This window comes from Lithobates pipiens, unplaced genomic scaffold (genome assembly GCF_037356315.1).
Source record: "Lithobates pipiens isolate NorthernLeopardFrog02 unplaced genomic scaffold, aLitPip1_a1.2 Scaffold_11, whole genome shotgun sequence".
NCBI lineage: Eukaryota > Metazoa > Chordata > Amphibia > Anura > Ranidae > Lithobates > Lithobates pipiens.
Genome location: NW_027507696.1, coordinates 950,967 through 964,183, shown reverse-complemented (window position 1 = coordinate 964,183; position 13,217 = coordinate 950,967). Strand labels below are relative to the sequence as shown.

General features: G+C 40.7%; 1 protein-coding gene across 7 annotated transcripts in view; it reads left to right on the top strand.

Moving 5' to 3' along the window:
* EHMT1 (euchromatic histone lysine methyltransferase 1) overlaps positions 1-13,217 on the top strand; it is a 199,794-nt gene that overhangs the window by 17,531 nt on the left and 169,046 nt on the right. For 2 of the 7 annotated variants that reach the window (XM_077467956.1, XM_077467944.1), the window contains exon 1: positions 879-1,019. The exons of 2 other annotated variants lie outside the window; for them this stretch is intronic. The gene's annotated coding sequence lies outside the window, so the exon portion shown is untranslated. Of the gene's footprint in view, positions 1-878; positions 1,020-12,808; positions 12,865-13,217 lie in introns of those variants that run through there. 3 more of the 7 variants (XM_077467985.1, XM_077467941.1, XM_077467969.1) reach the window with 2 other exon arrangements.

The window sequence follows — 13,217 nt, the reverse complement described above, 5'->3', positions numbered from 1 at the left end:
AGGCAGAAATTGCCCAATGCTGAAGGAACCCCTACAACCTCTGGAGGAACCCTAAGGTTCCACAGAACCCTGGTTGAGAATCACTGATATAGACTATCATTACTGACCTTTCCTTTTGAGAATGTTGGTCCGCTGGCGGTCAGTTGGATGCTTCGATTTCCGTGTGTTCTCGGTCGCTGGCTTTGGACAAATAACGACAAACGTTTCTGACATTCGCAGCATTGCTATTCTGGTTCTAAGACTCAAATTATAAAAGCCAAACAGCCAGGCAACTAGCATTTTCAGGAGGCCAGCAATGGCAGATCCCACCTTTCTCTAATGACAGGTGTATTTTAGCTTAGAAGATCAGGCTGCACACTTCCTATATCCATGTTTACGCCGCTAAGGGGGGACATATTGGTTGGTGGCGGGCATCTGTCATTTACATAAGGGGTAACTTGATGTTTTATCTTTTTTTATATTTGCAAAAACCTGCAGTTTAACTGTTTAACAATTACTTAGCAATTACTTTTGGAAATGTAGATATTCAATCCATTTTGTGGACAGCTGCTGCATTCCGTAGGTTTTTGGTCTGGTTCTTCAAAGTAGGTTTGCAAAACTGTAGTGTGTGTGTGTGTGTGTGTGTGGGGGGGGGGGGGGGGGTTCTGCTTGGTTTTTATTTTTTTTATTATTATTCTATTCATCTATCTATGGGCTTCCCCTTCATCCATAGTTGCTTGCTAGGTAATTAGGATGGAGGTTGATGCTGTGGTAGAGCTGCTAAATTAGCTAGTCTGCTTTTCACTTCCTCTTTTTTTTTTTTTTTTTTTTTTCTGTTGAATGCTATGCAATGGCTCTGAGCTGTAGACTGCACTGAGCATGCCCCAAGTCTGGCTGCACCCACACTGTGTCTGGAACGTGTGTGTGTGTGTGTGGAGCTGTGGAGTAGGCCTTGAAGTCTACAGGACCTAGGACAATGCAATCCAGACAGAAGCCACTTCTGAAATGGAACTAAAGCTGAGTACACAGGCTAGTGCAATGTATGTAAGATGCAAGGGCCATGCAAGAACATGTGTGCATTTTTTTTCTCTCTTTCTCCTTTTTGTATGGATGTGCTGTGACTGCTGTTGACCATACTGATTCCTCACTGTTTTGGAAGAAAATTGCTTTAAATTGACATTATTTGCTTCTTGTCAGGCAGGGAGTAGTAATAGATTGAGGTTGGACTTGCTGCTGTCTCAAACAGATGCTGGGAATATAACTATTAACACTGAAGGCAAGCAGCACAACACTGGGCAACTTTGGGTCACAGTTTACAGTGTCTGGAAAAAGTGTTGCCTATGATTTTTATATTTTTTTTTCCTTTCATTTAAAACCTGCTATAGAAAAAAAATGTTTGCAAAAAGCAGTGACCGTATGCAATAATTATTGTGTGTATTCAGAATTCATGTGTTACAGGTTTAGTCATGGTAAACTGAAGCCCGGTTGTTATAGGTTACTACACTTTGCACTTGTTCTGTCTATTAATAATTAAGCAGGAATCCGATTGTTTTCTGGGCGACACAGGTGGTCGTTTTTTTTCAAAGTCTTGAGGTGCCTTGATGTGGATTTAATTTAAAAGTCTAATTTGAATCTAATTGGGGTAGGCATTTTGCTTTCTTACATTTATTAGCTTGGTTGCCATGACCACATCAGATTTCACAGATTTTATCTGACTTTTCCATTTCTTTTATAGTTGTAAAACTTGGTTGAAGTTAGGTCTGTTAGTTGACTAATTGATTATTAAGACTGTAATATTTTGTGATCATTGTAACCTGTGTTTTTTTTTTTTTCATCTTTAATCTTCCTACATTATATATTTTCATAGTAACTCTTTCAATTTATATTAGGAAAGGAGAATTTGTTTCAATGCAAAAGAAAACCATTGATAACCAACAACCCATAACTTGGTATTTTCTTCCAAGAATTTTTATTGAAGTTATATTTTTTCCATCAATAACAAGGGTTCACTTTCATAGTACAGTTGTGAATCTCAGATCCGTACGAGAAAAGCCATAAGTATTCATATTATAACACATATCAACAAACTGGTAAATTATAGAACAACATAACTTGGTATTTTAATCCATTTCATAGCTTTCCAGCATCTGCATGGATTATCATTGCGTATACACTTTTTTTTTTTTTTTTTTTTTAGGGGAACACAGTCTGCCATAGCTAAAGAGATGTCCTAAACACACCGACCCTCTCTGCCCCAAATAGGAACGTGAGGAATATAGTACACTGAAATCATAAGCGTGGATTTATAAAAAGTGTGCAAGCCGAATTTGGTATATATTTTTATTAAACTATTTTGGAAGGCAAATAATGATCACATTAACGTGTGTGCTGTTTTTTAATGCCACCCTTCAAATTATTATTATACAGGTTTTATATAGCGCCAACAGTTTGCTCAGCGCTTTACAACATGAGGGCAGACATTACATTTACATTACAATTTGGTACAAGAGGAATCGGAGGGCCCGGCTCGTTAGAGCTTACAATCTAAAAAGGAAGGGGCAATTGATACAAAAGGTAATAGCTGTGGGGGGGGATGAGCTGATGGAGGAAGTAAAACAGTGTTATGCAGGCCATACACGGTCGAATTTCGAACAAATTTTCTTTTCAAAAATCAGAAATTTTTTTTTTTTTGTGATCCGATGATGCCACCATTGATTTTCGAAATTCGGCCGACCAAGCCTTCAATTTCACCTCATGTTGCTATAGAAAAGAATTTTCTTGGCTGGGAATCTTCTTTTATCTCCGTAAATTTTCTTTTCTTATTGCGTTTCTCGCACGATTCTCCCATCATTGATTAGAAAATCGTTCGTTTTTCTAAAAATTTCCAACATGTCCGATTCCTCAAATTTTATTTCCACACGAAAATCGGCTGTTGCTGCAGCCTCACTAATGGTGCGAAATTCATACGAAAATTCTTAGATACGATTTTCGAAATTCGAACCGTGTATGGCCGGCATTAGTTAGAAGCAGGATAGGCTTCTTTGAAGAGAAGGGTTTTCAGGGATCGTCTAAAGATGGATAGATTAGGGGGACAGTCGGACAGATTGGGGTAGGGAGTTCCAAAGGATGGGAGAAGCTCTGGAGGCGAGCATGGGGGGGAGGAGGTGACAAGGGAGCTAGCGAGCAGGAGGTCTTGGGATGACCGTAGAGGGCGGTTTGGTTGGTATTTTGGGACTAGGTCAGTGATGTAGCTGGGGGGGCAGAGTTATGGATGGCTTTGTAAATTATTGTTAGTACTTTGAATTTTATTCGTTGGGTGAGTGGAAGCCAGTGCAGGGATTGGCAGAGAGGGGTGGAGGACACTGAATGAGGCCAGTGCAGGGATTGGCAGAGAGGGGTGGAGGACACTGAATGGCTGGTAAGGTGGATGAGTCTGGCAGCAGCATTCATTATGGACTGGAGGGGGGATAGTCTGTGTAAAGGTAATCCAATGAGGAGGGAGTTGCAGTAGTCGAGGCGAGAGAGGACTAGGGAGTGAGTTAGAAGCTTGGTGGTGTCATTAGTTAAAAAGGGGCGTATTGTGGAGATGTTGCGGAGGAAGGCGGCATGATTTGGACAGGGCTTGTATGTGGGCCTGAAAGGACAGTTCGGAGTCTAAGGTTACACCTTAAAAATTACATTATTAATATTCATTAGTAAAAGTTCTTCCACTTCCTATTCCATACACAGCGCAGGAGCCTCAATTAAACACTCATTAGTAAAAGTTGTACAGTTCTTGGAGTTCTCTTTTAAACCAGATCTAAGACTGAGGATCTCTGTATTTTTTGTTCTTTCTGTGGCAGTTTTCTTGGTATTTTCTAGTTGATCTAAGCTTGTTTTGTATGTAACTGATGGACATACATTACATTAGCCATTCTCAACCAGAATTCCTCCAGAGGTTGGTAGGGGTTCCTTGAGCTGAGGCTGATGAACCCACCTATACGATGTCTACAGAGTTCAAGGTTCAGAGCCACTTGGCAAAGCCAGCAGCAGCGTGGCACCAAATATCTTTTTAGCTGTCTTTAGGGTGGCATTCTGAACACCACTTTAAAGGGGGGACCTTCTTCCTATTGACCACCAATGTAAGGAGCATTGTTCCTATTGAGCCCTTTTTTTATTTTGTTTTAGGAAGGGTTCCTTGAGACATGATTTTTTTTGATTTTTTTTAAATGTTTAAAGCACCAGTCTTGAATCATATGTAACTGAATCACTACAATCTCATAATCTTTAACATCTTAATTTTAAAAAGTAATTTTCAATATTTTTTTTTATAGGGTGACAGTGCTCTGTCCTGGTTTCTCAGGTGTGGTCTTTCTGCCATATGGGCTTTCATTTAAGATTACAAGTGGTCATTTCAACACGCGTTACACAGGTGTGGTCAGTTGCTGTCACTATCGGGGAAACCCACCCTGAGTTATGCCATGCAGCCGTCACTGACTGCATATAGACAGGAAGTGGCTGAAGCAGATTTGCAGTACTGGTATGCAATAAAGGATTACAATTTTTTATTTTTTTTAAGTAAAAAATAAATAAAAAATAAAGTGTTGTCAAACTATTAATTTAGGGTTTACATCTATTTTAAAGCATATACACCTTTTCTGAGAAATGACAAAGGAACAATGAATATTAACAACTAGAAACTCTTCTCAATACTAAAATGATTTCCTTTCTTGGAAGGGACACCAATAACCGTTTTGATCTTGTTCCATTGCTGTTAATGTTATGACTAACAAATATAATTGTAATTGCGCTACCAAAGAAATATTAAAAAATGTGTAGCAGCCAGCATCTACAATGATACAACTGTGAAAAAAAAAATGAACAAAAAAAATGCAGCGCTTACATGAAAAAAAAAGATATAAAAATCACCTCACAGTGAGTAAAGTAATAAAGTGAAAAATGCAAATCAATAACACAGCATAAACTATGTAAATAAAAGTGAATTAAAAAAAAAAAACAATTCATATAAATAGAAAAGTGTGAAAGTCCATATCCAACATATCCTGTAAATCAGAAAAATGGGGTGAATAAACGGAACCTATAGCCTGGAACCAGGCCTAGACCATAAAAAGGGACATTTGTTTCTTTTTATGGTCTAGGCCTGGTTCCAGGCTATAGGTTCCATTTATTCACCCTATTTTTCTGATTTACAGGATATGTTGGACATGGACTTTCACAATTTTCTATTTATATCAATTGTGTTTTTAAATTCACTCTTATGTACATAGTTTATGCTATGATATTGATTTGCGTTTTTCACTTTATTACTTTACTCACTGTGAGGTGATTTTTATATCTTTATTTTTATTTTTTTCATGTAAACGCTGCATTTTTTTTGTTCAATGTTATGACTAGTTTCTATGTATCTTTTTTTTTTTATGATAAACTTTAGTTTTTTTTTTAGATTACACCTGACCCATGCCTTGCAGAGAAAGAGAACTTGGTATTCCTTTATAGTTGGCTGATACTGATATTTGGCATCTATAGTATTTTATTTATTTCAGGTACTTGTATAGTGCTGTCAACCAGGCCTAGACCATAAAAAGGGACATTTTTGTTTCTTTTTGTGTAAGCGCTACATTTTTTTTATTTTTGTTCAATGTTATGACTAGTTTCTATGTATCTTTTTTTATGATAAACTTTAGTTTTTTTTTAGATTATTACACCTGACCCATGCCTTGCAGAGAAAGAGAACTTGGTATTCCTGTATAGTTGGCTGATATTGATATTTGGCATGTATAGTATTTTATTTATTTCAGGTACTTGTATAGTGCTGTCAATTTTATGCAGCGCTTTAGATGTATACATTGTACATTCACATCATTCCCTTCCCTCAAGGAGCTTACAACCGAAGGTCCCCTAATGCACATTCATACACACTAGGGCCAGTTTAGACAGGATCCGATTGACCTACCAGCATGTCTTTGGAGTACCCGGAGGAAACCCACGCAGGCACAGGGAGAACATGCAAACTCCAGGCAGATAGTGTCGTGGTTGGAATTCAAACCAACTCATGATACACATTGCGTGCAGGTGCCTTGGAATAGATGGTGTGTTTTTAGGTTGCTCTTTAATGTTGGAATTTTAAAAGTTTTTATTATTAGTGATCAAAAGTTGTGGTATGCAATAATTTTTTTACAGTAGGTCAGTTATGCATTGAAAGTTTTATTTTTTATTATTTTTATTACAATGCATGTTTTGAAGGATATTAGTTTGTGCCTCAGCCTTGGAGTACAGTAACACATGCAGTTTGACATGTCATCTCGGATCTGTGTCTTCCTTCAGATCATTTGGGTCTAGAAGAGATCAGAACAAAGCGAGAGTCTCATGGCTGTCCTTGTGAGCACTCTGGGATGGCTGCCTGTATGAAATGGTGCCCCAAGCATGCTTTGTGTGTGATTTTCATTTTACCTATAGAGGGAGCTAGGTCATGTGACTCGGTTTTAGAAGCGTTTGGACCAAGGAAGAAGAGAAAAGGCAGAGACGTTTGCTGACTCTCTCAGGCCTGTATGTCTCACTCTGTGTATAATGGTTCTGGTGCAGACCAGGGGGGGAGCTTTACAGTTTTCTGGGTGCGAAGAACCACATGTTGTACTAAAAGAGCTACTATTACTTGATGTCTTGTGTGCTCTTGGATTTGGAGGCTACAAGACTTCACAGGTATCATTAGCTCTTTAGAGACTACAAGACTTCACTGGTATCATTAGCTCTTTAGAGACTACAAGACTTCACAGGTATCATTAGCTCTTTAGAGACTACAAGACTTCACAGGTATCATTGGCTCTTTCAGTGTTTTTGACACCCGGATATCCTTGCTCAAGTTCTAGTCTCCATACATTGCTGTTTTAAATGCATCTGTTTATTGATGGCCTTTTCTGCACCGTCATTACAAGGCAGGCGGCTCCCTCTTCATCAGCTGTCTATAGAGGGTGAAAGCCATGCACACTCTACTACATTTTTAGCGTTTTTCAGTTTCTTAAACCTGTTCTTTGGTTTTCCAAGACTTCTTTCTAACACTAGCCATACATTATACAATTTCCTTGTACAATTTTCCTTTTTAGATTTACCAAAATCATATAATTTTGAGGTCAGACCTAAACACTTTCAAATTGTTGTTAAGCAGGTCCTTGCACTACATAGTTGAAAATAAATCTAAAGGGATGTGAAATTGTATAATGTATGACCAGCTTTAGTCCTTATGTAGCGTTTGTAAAAACAGACTTTCTAATCATAAGCTTATGAGTTTGGTTATTGGGATCTTGATGTGTTTTGAAGACTTTATGCAGAAAATAGAATGAATGTATATGCCACTTACTGTCTCCAACGCTGATCTAGGTTGCACGGTATGTATTATGCGAGGGGCTTATGTGACTTATTGAATGTACTTTGGGCTCACAAAACATTTCTTTCTTATTCATTGAAGGACTCGGGATTCAGAGCCGATTAAGAGAAACTGCTGTCTATAGGATGATTTGCATGCTGATAAACAGGAACCTTCCCTTTAGAACTAACCCCCCCAAGGAGTGCTAACTGGCTCCAGAGCTGTGACCCAATCTCTGAAGACTTGCTGTCGGGGCTGAACACCAGAATCTGTCTTATTAATGGGACCATTTGGGCCTTTAATAGCCTTATATCTTCTGTCGGAAAGTGTTAATGCTGAGAAATTTAGGGCCAATGTAATTCTTTATGTGGAATGTCGTGCTTGAGCATGCTCCATATATTGTCCCTGCATTGCAGCACAACATGTCACGAACCATTACACGGGGAATAGTCCCTTTTTGTAATGAGTTCCTCCATCCACTAACTGCTCCTTTGCTACCAGCAGAGTACCCACTCGAGGGCTGGACATTGACACTGGAATTTTGACTCCTTGGAGTCTCCCTTAACTTTCTCAAGTGTTTTCACTATCTCAGGCATGGCTTTAATGGGCCAAATTGTGATCTTAATTCCCGACTATAGCTGATTTAGTTTATTCAACAATTCAGTGCAAGGGGCCTGCCTGATTGCAAACAAATTGAAAAGGTTTAGGTTTGACCTCCTTTTTTATTATATGGTTTTGGTAAATCTGAAAGAAAATTGTACAGAAAAGTTGTTTAATGTGTGGCCAGCCTGGGACTGCGGAGGCTATAAAAATACCTCTTCACCTTCCCTTGCAGAATTATTATGTTCTCTGATCTGCCTTTAGCCTCTGAGTCCTCTATTATAGAGGCTATCTGACTCTCAGAAATCCTTCAAGCCACTTTTCACCCTACAAAACTTCATCCCTCCGCTCCACCCCTCTGCTGGTTTTTTATTTTTTTATAGACCAGCCGTCGGTGTCCTAACAACCAATGACATCAGTTCATAAGGAGCACACTTCATGTGCTTCATCTGCTCCTCTCCATCTGCGCTGGGGTCATGTTATCTAGAGAAACTGGGAGAGAAGAGGGTCTGGAATCTGTTTCTGTACCTGTTTGGGTGTCCTGTGTGTGTGAATGTTCATATGTTATATAAAACTATTAGTTTAGTTATTTCCATTTTAGAATTGGGTGCCTAGTGTGTGCAGAATTTTGCAGGGTGCTACAGCTGAAAGAAAGGTTGAAAAACACTGCCTTGAGCCTGGTACACACCATGAGTGACGGTTCCGGTTGGAGCCGCTGTGCTATCAATCCGATGTTAGTTCAGCGATCTCCCCTACTGAGCTGTTGTCTTCTGACAGGGGGGGGTGCCCCCCACCCCCCCAGAACATTCTGAGTGCTGGCTTTCCAGTATGCACGTCTGACAGAAACCAGTTTTTATAGAACCAGCCAATGTCCAACATTCGGCGTGTGTGTGTGTGTGTGTGTGTGTGTGTGTGTCTTTAGAGGCCCGAAGTCTGCCAGGACTTTTCTAATTCACTTGTTATCCCAGACATCCTTTATGACTAGGAGGGTCCTGATAAACTGTTCACACCTCCAAAATGTTTGGTAGCCCTATACCTGTTTAAGGAGTCAAATGCCTGCAGTGGAAAGACTTCAGAGGTTCTACTCAAACCTTTTCACACAAACCGAAAGGGGGCACTGGTCTCATCTTGCATCTCGAAGCACTGTCTTCATTCTGTTCTGGCGGGTGCTCTCCATGGCCCCTTCTAGATTGTAAGAAACTTATTTTCCATGGACCAGTTTGCCACCCTGTCTCGCGGTCACTGGCTTTAATTGCATGGCTGTTGAAACCCAGGACTTAAAGGACGGGGGGGCACTTCTCTAAAGGTCTACCATGGCACATTCTTTGGTTGGTGTAAGGAAATAAGATTCATCCCACAGAGTATTTTCATAGAATGAAACGTTAACTTTTTTGAAGTTAGGCCTGGATCAGCATTCGACTCGTAGTGCCATCAAGGGGCAAATCTCAGCACTTTGGATCTTGTTCCAAAGGCCGCTAGCCTCCCATTCTTTAAGATTTTTGTACTGGGTAGCTGTCGTGTAGCAACCCTGTGCGCCTACCTGTCATGGTGCGCTTAGCTGTAAGAATGTTTAGGGCAATATGTACCCAGGAACGAATTCCCAGAATGCAGACTGCTTGTGTTCTGGGCATTTGTCTCTGGGTGCATAGTGCCCTAAACATTCCTAGAGCTAGGTGCATGGTCCAGCCCCAGCAGCTGTCAGACACCTGTGCCCTTCGCCCGCAGCTAAACGCTGGAGCCCCATGAACCATGGATAAAGACCCCTGTGCATTGGGACCTACTCACAAGATTGTGCTCCTTGTCACCATTTGCAAGGTATGTGTCTGAGCTGACAGATTCTTTTCTGTTTTAAAAACAAAACAAAATAATAAAACTTTTTTGCTCTTACGCAGGGGCAAGGTCATGTTGAGGCTTATAGCACCCTTCCTTTCTAAAGTTGTTTTCCGATTTTCACCTCAACTAGGGCATTGTTCTTCTGTTTGGCTTTAGTGCATCAGAAGATCATCTCCCCGCATTGTCTAGATCTAGTTTGTGTTGTGCTTGCCTACCTCACAGTCAATGAAACTATGAATGTGTTTTATTAGAGAATGACTCCCATTTTATAAACCCTGATGGTCTCCATGAAGGGGAATTAACTTCTGGCTTCACCATTTCTCGATAGCTAAGAAATATCATCCAAGCTTATGATCTTAGGCGTAAGGTTCTGCCCTTTACTGTTGAAGCACACACTACTAGGTCCATGAAAGCAGCCTAGGCTTTTTGGCATCAGACAACTGTTTCCCATATTTGCAAGGCTGCCTCCTTATCTTCTGTTTAAGCGTTTTAAAAGGTAGATGTTCAGGCTTCGTCTGATGCCAACTTCAGGACACTTTTTGGAGCTGCAGGCCAGCCTCATGTTGTGTAGGCCTGTTAGCTATTTGTTGCTATTGCCCATCCCTTATTAGATTGCTTTTAAATATCTCAAATTCTTTGAATTCTGTGTGTTTCTCAAGAAAACCCATTAAAAAAAAAGTGTTTTTGTGCTGTAAAATCTATTTTTTGGATTTGATCCCATCTGTGTATCTGATCTTGCTCTTGGTATTGCTTTTATACAGTCAAGCAAAAAAAAAAATATTCAACGGTGTGAACACCCAGAATAATCACAACACACCAACCCCTTGGACCAGCCTTTCTCAACCTTTTCAACACAGAGGAACCGTTGAAATATTTCTCCACTCTCAGGGAACCCCCTGCTAAAAATTTGAAATCTACAACTCATGATACATTAGTGTGATGGTCAGTGGGAAGAATGGTCCTTACACTTGTGGTCATTGGGAAGAATTACCTCCTTACAGATAGCTAAAAAGATCAATGGTGTCAGTGGGAACTTATCAGAGAGGCCCAATGCTGAAGGAAACCCTAGCAACCTCTGGAGGGACCTTGGTTGAGAATCGCTGCCTTGGACTGAAACCACCCCCCATACACAGATGGCCTAATGCTGAAGGAACCCCTAGCAACTTCTGGAGGAATCCTAGGGTTCCACAGAACCCTGGTTGAGAATCGCTGCCTTGGACTAAAACCACCCACCCCCATACACAGATGGCCCAATGCTGAAGGAACCCCTAGAAACCTCTGGAGGAATCCTAGGGTTCCACGGAAACCCTGGTTGAGAATCACTGCCTTGGACTAAAACCACCCCCATACACAGATGGCCCAATGCTGAAGGAAACCCTAGCAACCTCTGGAGGAATCCTAGGGTTCCACGGAACCCTGGTTGAGAATCACTGCCTTGGACTAAAACCACCCCCATACACAGAGGGCCCAATGCTGAAGGAAACCCTCAACCAGGTTTACTCCAGAGGTTGCGGGTTTCCTTCAACATTGGGCCCTCTGTGTATGGGGGTGGTTTCAGTCCAAGGCAGTGATCCTCAACCAGGGTTACTCCAGAGGTTGCTAGGATCACTGCCTTGGACTGAAACCACCCCCATACCCAGATGGCGCCGGTCAGAAATCGGAGAGAGGGGGGGGTTATATCTGGCCAGACAATTTTTCATCAAAGCCAGTGTCCAAATTCTTTAGGGTCAGAGTGCTGGCACATTTTACATTTCTCTTCTAAAGGCTGTCATCTGCTGGTTATGCTCATGTGTTACAATTCAGACCGGAGACGGACTCTGAACATTCTACAGAAGATGGTCAGAGACATGTTATGAGAGTTATTGGGGACCGGACATGCTTCAGGAGACTACCATACATTGGAGACACATTACATGAGCCCTCTAGACATCCTACTATTATTGTCGCTCTACAAATCCATTCGCTATATAGCCCCCTTAAATATCAACTGTAGCACAATTTAATTATTCTGTCTACAAAATCTGTTTTAAAAGATCTGAGAAAGAGAAAAACCATAAAAAGAGAAACCGAAATGGACAGCCCCCTTCTCGGGCCCCAGGTTAGGCTCTAGAATCCTAAACATTACTTTTTTTTTGTCATTGTAGATACTAAAGGACCAAAACCACGAGATTATTATTTCTTGTTCTCTGTGATTCAGAAAACACACAGCTAATCTCTGAAGAATTTTTGTGTCCTGATAGTTTTGTTTGTATTTGTTAATACATTGTTGGGTAATTCGGTGTTTTTTTTTGTTTTGTTTTTTTTGTTTTGTTTTGTTTTTTCCCTTCCCAATGTAAAGCCTCAATACTAGATGTGCACAATGTTGTGTCTGTTATACCAGAGCAGTTACTTGACTATAAATCAGGAAATATTCCAGGCTATTTCCATACTGTAGGTACTGTACGTAGTTAAATACGTTAAAAATAGACCCATCCATTAGGATCCGCCCTCAAACTCCAGAACTTTTGCAAACCGTTAAGGATTCCACTATTTGTCACTGAGAACTGAATTTTGATCTCGCAGCCCTTCTTGTTTTCTGTTTATGATCGGCTCCTGACTGGGGTTGACTCAATCTTTAAACAATGATGCCTTTCTCATGTACCAAGATACATGTCAGCATTTCTTTTAGTTCCAGTAATTAACTTTTTTTTTTTTTTTTTTTAAGACAGAAGAATAATGTAAATAAGACAAATGCTGGAAACAAGTTTATACCTTTTGCATGATGTACCAAGATAACTGCTTTTTTTTTTTCTTGGTGGGGAATGTTTTAGGCAGTTGCTGCAATGCACTCGGTGTTTTTGTGTCATCTCAGATCTGTGCCGCCTGGCAGATTATTTGGGCCCAGAAGAGACCAGAACAAAGCTGAGTCTCATGGCTGTCCTTGTGAGCACTCTGGGATGGCTGCCTGTATGAAATGGTGCCCCAAGCATGCTTTGTGTGTGATTTTCATTTTACCTATAGAGGGAGCTAGGTCATGTGACTCGGTTTTTTAGAAGCTTTTGGACCAAGGAAGAAGAGAAAAGGCAGAGACGTTTGCTGACTCTCTCAGGCCTGTATGTCTCACTGTGTGTATAATGGCTTCTGGTGCAGACCAGGGGGGAGCTTTACAGTATGCTGGGTGCTCAGAGCACCACAGGTTGTCCTTGGATAGGTGCAGTCACTTGTCCTGTGTCTCTCTACAGCTGAGTCTTCTTTTGTCTGAGGTCACCAGGCTTCACAGGTCTCGTTGGCTCTGTGAATGTTTGAAACCAATGCCAAGTAACACAGGAAATCCTTGCTCAAGTTGTAGTGTCCATACATTGCTGTTATGTTTAACAGCATTTTAACATTCATTGTTACTATTCTGATAGATCGCTCTTCATCAACGCTCTGCAGAGTTGTCCTCCTAGTAGAAATCCATGGACAC